The 6446-nt window shown below is 36.4% G+C and overlaps 1 non-coding gene across 1 annotated transcript; it reads left to right on the top strand.

The window, feature by feature from the left end:
• Positions 1-4002: 4002 nt before the first annotated feature.
• On the top strand, positions 4003-4140 carry LOC126021388 (U4 spliceosomal RNA). The gene has a single exon (XR_007499911.1). It is a non-coding gene; the product is annotated as a U4 spliceosomal RNA (small nuclear RNA).
• The last annotated feature ends 2306 nt before the right edge of the window (positions 4141-6446 follow it).

Raw genomic sequence — 6446 nt, 5'->3', positions numbered from 1 at the left:
AGTTGGTATAAGTTTCCACAGTGAGGAGCTGTCTTACATAAGACATGTAAGAAACAAATATAATGAGTTTTCAGTGTCATAAATGGATCTTGGTTGGAAACTCACTTCTATTGATGACATCGGTCTTTAGAGTAAGAGGAATAAAATTTCTTGCTTATCCTTTCTCTTGAGCCAAAAAAAAATGGTGGAGAGAACAAGGCATTAAACCAAAATTTTATGTTCTATAAACCTGGAAGTCACCCCTAACCCCAGTTTTTGATGTAGAGGAGAACTGATGAAAACTCATAAGTGGGAAATAGGAAGGTCAAAATGGAAATGCTTGGAAAGGATTGTCTGATGGGCAGCAAACCAGTATACATTAGAGAATGCAAAAAGACTCAGAAATTGGAGGTCCAGATACTTCATTCAGGGAAAGTCAGGGACTTGAAATGACCCTTTTATTTTTGGTCTGAAGACTTGGTCCCCCATGAGCTACCCTCACCTTATTGTATAGTTAGGCATTACTTCTGACTAGCACTGCATGTTTGTTTTGAATCACAGGAATTTCAACAAGGCAATAGAGAAAACAGAGAAAATGAAACATTAAAAACAATGTAAGAATATTTTTTGAAGTGAGAACATGCATTTTATGATAAGATGATCTCTCAGAATGATAATAAAATAAATGAAACTAGATATACACCAATATCCCTGATATTCATAATTGTTAGATTTCTAAATATGTGGAAAGAAGCTATCATCATAGAGAAGAAATATTAAACTACAATTTACTGCTATGTGGAGTTATTTGGAGAGGATTGATTCGAGTAAACTTAGAAGGAGGATAGACATAGAATGATTTATTTATACACGGGATAAAAAGAATTATACTAAAGAACAAATAAATACCAAGTGCAACAGAAACTGAAAACTAGTCATCAGAAGAAAGCTTATAAGGTGGAGGAGACGTGAGAGACAATTGGATCATAGGAAAGAATAATAGAAGAGAAATGATATTCTGATTGAAGGTGGGGTTTTGGAATATCTCATGTATGAAATCCTACAAATAAGAATTTTGCAAAACCATCATGTCTAAAATAAAATTAAAAAAGAACAATGGTCTTCAAACAATTGTAATTATATAAACAAACTCACAAAGCAAAAAAAATTTCTATGTGAATAAAAACTACAAACCTAGCCAAAGTTGAAAGATAATTTGGGAAATGCTGCCTTCAACTTATACCACTTAGAGCTAATTTACTTAATATTTCAAAGGTTTCTAGATATGAAACAGGAAAAGTCCAATGATCCAATGCAAAACGCTCCATTTCTAAACAGAAAAATCACAGAAAAATAGAAATGAAAATAGTATTTAAACTATAAAAAGAGGACAGCCTTTTTTCAAGTAGAAATGCAAATTAAAAAGAAAGAGAAAATTCAAATGATATAATTTTAAAATATGGTAATGATTAAATTAATTTAATGAACTTCTGATAAAAGAGAAAATTGGCAAATCTGTGGAGAAAATTATTATCTTATAAAATATGATTCCATTATATTTTTCTTATAAATGTAATTGCATATTGTTACAAGATTTTGCACTATAAAAATGAAAATACGACGGTCACAGTGATAGCCCAGTGGGTAGGGTTTTTGCCTTGCACATGGTTGACCTGGTTTCGATCCCCAGCATCCCTGACCTTGCCAGGAGTGATCTCTGAGTGTGGAGCCAGGTGAACCCCTGGGTCCTGCAGGGTGTGGCCACAAAACAAAACAAAATAAAAAAATAAAACTAAAAATATTCCAAAATGTAAGATGAATAAATTAGAACAGTTATCAACTAATAAATTAATGGAATAAATTAACCATTTTCGTGAAGTCAAATACCCAGTAGCAAGAGAGATTTGAAAAGGTATTCATGATTATTAATTAACAAATGAAACACCTTGTGCATTATGTATGCTTTTTATACAAGACAGTATAAAGTTATACTGCCTCTTGCATAAAAACTGTGAAAATTTAGTTTACAAATTAAATTATACAAAATTCCAAAATGACTTCATCTCTCCTGACGGCTGCATAGTATTCCACTGTGTATATACCACAGTTTCTTTATTTTCCTATACATGGATGTACATGGAATCTATTATGCTGAGTGAAGTAAGTCAGAGGAAAAGAGAAAAATGCAGAATGGTTTCACTCATCTATGGGTTATAAGAAAAATGAAAGGCATTTTTAAGAGTATCTCAGAGACAAGAGAGATGAGGGCTGGTAGGTGCAAGCTCATGAATGAAGCTCACCACATGTAGTTAGATAAATAACTACACTGAAAACTACTATAAACAATGTTAATGAGGGAAGTAGAATAGCCTGTCTTGAGTACTGGTGTGGGAGGTTTGGGGAGGAGGAGATCTGGGACTTTGGTTTGTGGGTATGTTGCACTGGTGAAGGGGGGCATTCTTTTCATGTCCTGTTAATCAATACAACTATAATCATATTTGTAACCACAGTGTTTAAATAAAAGATAATTTAAAAAAAGAAAAAAAACCAAAATTTCAAAATGGAATGTTCTCTGGATCTACTGTTTTGCTTGTTGTTGATACAGAATTTTATGCTAATTTGACATTTAAATTATTTGCAGGTACTTTTGGGGCTACAATAAAAACTTAAAAGCAGTAGTTCGTCTCAGAGTTTTGAGGGTATCTAGGCATGAATCCTTTGAATATATACACAGATGTGACAATGCCAATTAGAAATATTTATTGTGAGATAAAATAGGCAGTAAATTTAGGATCATGGGATCCTGTCTTTGATTGTGTTGGAAATTCCCAGTACCAACTGTTATTTATTTTATTTATTTAAATATCTTTATTTGAGTACCCATGGTTACAAAAATATTTGAGTTAGTTGGGTTCCAGTCATAAAAAGTAGGTATATCTCCCTTCAAACGGTGCAGGTTTTCCCACCACCAATGCCCCAACTTCTTCCTTCCCCCACCCCTGCCTTTGAGACTGGTATTCTATTTTCTCACACTCATACTAACATTGTCATGGTAGTTGTTGGTGTAGTTATTCTCTTAACTGCACTCAAAAATCTTTTTGGTCAGTACCACTTTAAACAGCTCAAGATTGTCCCTGGAGATTCCTATCAATTGCTCTGTTCCTTTCTGCTCGAACTCACTCTATCTTCTTTGTAGCTAATAACCTTGGAAATGTTCCAGCTTGTCACACTCTGGTGTTTTAAGAAAATAATAGGTAATTCATCTTGATGTGCTACATAAAATGGTTCTGTCACATGGATTACACTTTTTGAAGAGCACACATTTCCTAATTCCACAGTGGTCTGAAATGAACTGTCCTTAGAAACCCAAAGAATCCTGTTGATGGTCAAATTTGGGAGACTGGAATTAAGCATTCCATGTAGGATATCTTCAATTTCATGTGATTTTGCTCCAACCCAGATGCTCCAGTATGTAAGGTTTGATGATGACACCTGTGCTTCTTGGGGACTGAACCTGGCAGTGCACACAGCTATCCTAAGAATGCTGTTAGCAGCATCAAGAATGTGATCTACTGTACTGTTTTCCTGAATAGAAATACTACATGGGTCAGAACTGGAAAGTCAGTGTGGAGGTAGATCTGAGTAGTTGGCTGGGGGTGAATGTGGGTTACTGAAGATGTTGTGTGTGATCATAGAGATTGACCACAGTTCATGGGACACTAGGAATTACATACTATGATGTTGAAGAACATGACTGATGAGAATGATTTCTGGGGTTCCTCCCTCAAAATTACTGAATTGGGAAGCGGCAAAATGTAAGATCAAGGAAGAGTAGCCAGTGAGACCTTAGGAGACTGTAGGGTTACAGATAGAGAGAAGTAGATCTCATGGAGGAGAAGGGGGCAGGAGAAGAGAGCTATAAAAAAAAACCTCAAGATCATGCCCAACATTGGTAAGAACATTTTCACTTATGGAAGGTGGTATATATCCAGCCCATTGAACAACTTGAAAAGAAGGAATGGAAGCTTTGCGCAGTGGCAGTATCGTAGCCAATGAAGTTTATTCGAGGCGCGATTATTGCTAATTGAAAAACTTTTCCCAATACCCGCCGTGATGACTTGAAATATAGTTCGGCATTGGCAATTAAAAAAAAAAAGAAAGAAAGAAAGAAAGAAAAGGGCCCGGAGAGATAGCACAGCGGCGTTTGCCTTGCAAGCAGCCGATCCAGGACCAAAGGTGGTTGGTTCGAATCCCGGTGTCCCATATGGTCCCCTGTGCCTGCCAGGAGCTATTTCTGAGCAGACAGCCAGGAGTAACCCCTGAGCACCGCCGGGTGTGGCCCAAAAACCAAAAAAAAAAAAAAAAAAAAAAAAAAAAAAAACAAAAAAAAAAAAAAAAAAAGAAATAAAAGAAGGAATGAGGAATGGAAGGACAATGAGAAGTAAGACAAAGAATTTATTCATCTTATAGAAGCAAAACTGGAGAGGTCTGAGTTCAAGGCTTCATTTACTAAATAATTTGGAAGAGATCAGAGAAAGTAATAGGTTAAGAAAATAAATTCGGGAGGCACAAACTTTACAGCTGAGATGGAAAATTGCTCTTTTTGACTATTTCTCCACTTTCTTTTGTCATCATTCCATGATTTACGAAGCTGTTGACTTCAACCTAATGATGGTCTCATCTTAATTAGATGCTAGCAGCAAAAATTGCTATAAATTCAGGAACTTGGGAGATATCTCAATGCTGAAGAATATGCCATAAATCAGGGCTTCGGGTATAATTCATAATATACTACCTGGTACCCAGAGTATGGCTAGAAGCAATTCCCAGATACTGGGTTGGGAGAAGTCTGCTGTACCATGTGAGATGAAGTCATTTTGTTCTTAATGCCATATGACTTAAAACAACCTCCTCTCTGTGTTATTCTAGTCACCTTATTCTTATTTCTGTCCATGGCCATTTTCTTCACTTCACATTTCTTCAATGCATCTAGTCTTTAACCAGGGTCTCTTCTAGTTGGACTTGAATGAATCAAAGATCTATTTCTCTTTCTTTTTTGAGGGGCCACACCCTGTGATGGTCAGGGGTTACTCCTGGCTATGCTCTCAGAAATCACTCCTGACTTGGGAGACAACATGGGACACAGGAAGATCTAACCATGGTTTGTCCTAGGTCAGCCACATGCAAGGCAAATACCTTACCACTGTGCTACCAATCCAGCCCCTCAAAGATCTGTTTTTGATTAAAACAATAAAATTACTATTTTAAATCATTCCTTTGTGGCTGCAATTACTGCCTATTATCCTCATTTTCTGAGCTAAGATTCTCCCTTTTAAAAAAATAATATCTTTATTAAAGCACCATGATTACAAACATGATTGTAGTCGGGTTTCAGTCATAAAAAGAACACACCCTGCTTCACCAGAGAAACATTCCCACCACCAATGCCCCCATTTTCCTCCCCACCAAGATTTCCATTGACTTTACTCTCTAACCCAGAATTATTTTACAGAGTAGATTCTGCTTTATGCATTGTCTTCTGAGTTTTGTTTCTAAGCATTCTTCGCCTCTAATTGCAACTTATTTTGCTAATATAAACACACAAATCCTAACTTACCTTATATTCCTAGGAGTTCACAGAGAATTTCTGAGTGTACAATGAACCAGCCACCTTTCATTTAAAAATATATACCTTTATAAAAAGTGTATAAAATATCATAAAGTATTGATAGCCTTAATATTCTAAAGGAGGGATTGTGAGTGTTCTCGACTCTTTTGAAAGTCATTGTAAACATCTTCTTTCCCTGAGAGGAAGTTTTACAGCAATATGTCCTCCTTCAGATGGATTCTGCCATCAGAGAGGTAACTGTATAATGGCCCAGTCCTTTTGAGCAAGATCCTAAATGGACTTGTTCTGAGTATGTAGCATAAATGCTAATCATTTATCGAGAGTGCACACTGTCCTGTGCTGTGAGCTAAGTGCTTTCATGGTGGGGTTTAATCCAATCTGTCAGCAGCTCCATGATGTTGCCCTATTATCTACATTTAAGGCAAAGTGAATGTGAAATTTGAAAGATTATATAATTCAACAGATAGCACCCAGCCAAAAAGTGCTAAAATCATAATGCAACCCAATCTGTGATAGTCCCCAAAGTCCATTTAGTTCCATACTGTCCACTTTATCCTGAAATGCCATAACTTAAGTGCATTGTTTATACCCGCCATATATATGATGTGGACACAATGAGTAAAGTGAGTGTTTGTAGCTGTAACAGTGAGCAGCCCGGCTCGCTCTCCTTATGTAAAGTGATGGTAGAGTCTGAATCTTAGGTGATCTTGATTTTGTGTGTTCAAAACTCCATCACTGTTTTCTGCCAGTAGAGGTTTCATTCTCTTTTCTTTCCCTCTTATCTTCCCATACAGACTTTCACTACAGCCCATCTGGACTCTCCCTTGCTTCCAGTGGC

The sequence above is a fragment of the Suncus etruscus genome, chromosome 10 (genome assembly GCF_024139225.1).
Source record: "Suncus etruscus isolate mSunEtr1 chromosome 10, mSunEtr1.pri.cur, whole genome shotgun sequence".
Taxonomy (NCBI): Eukaryota; Metazoa; Chordata; class Mammalia; order Eulipotyphla; family Soricidae; genus Suncus; species Suncus etruscus.
Note: the sequence above shows the minus strand (reverse complement) of the source record. Positions and strands in the feature narration are given on the sequence as shown.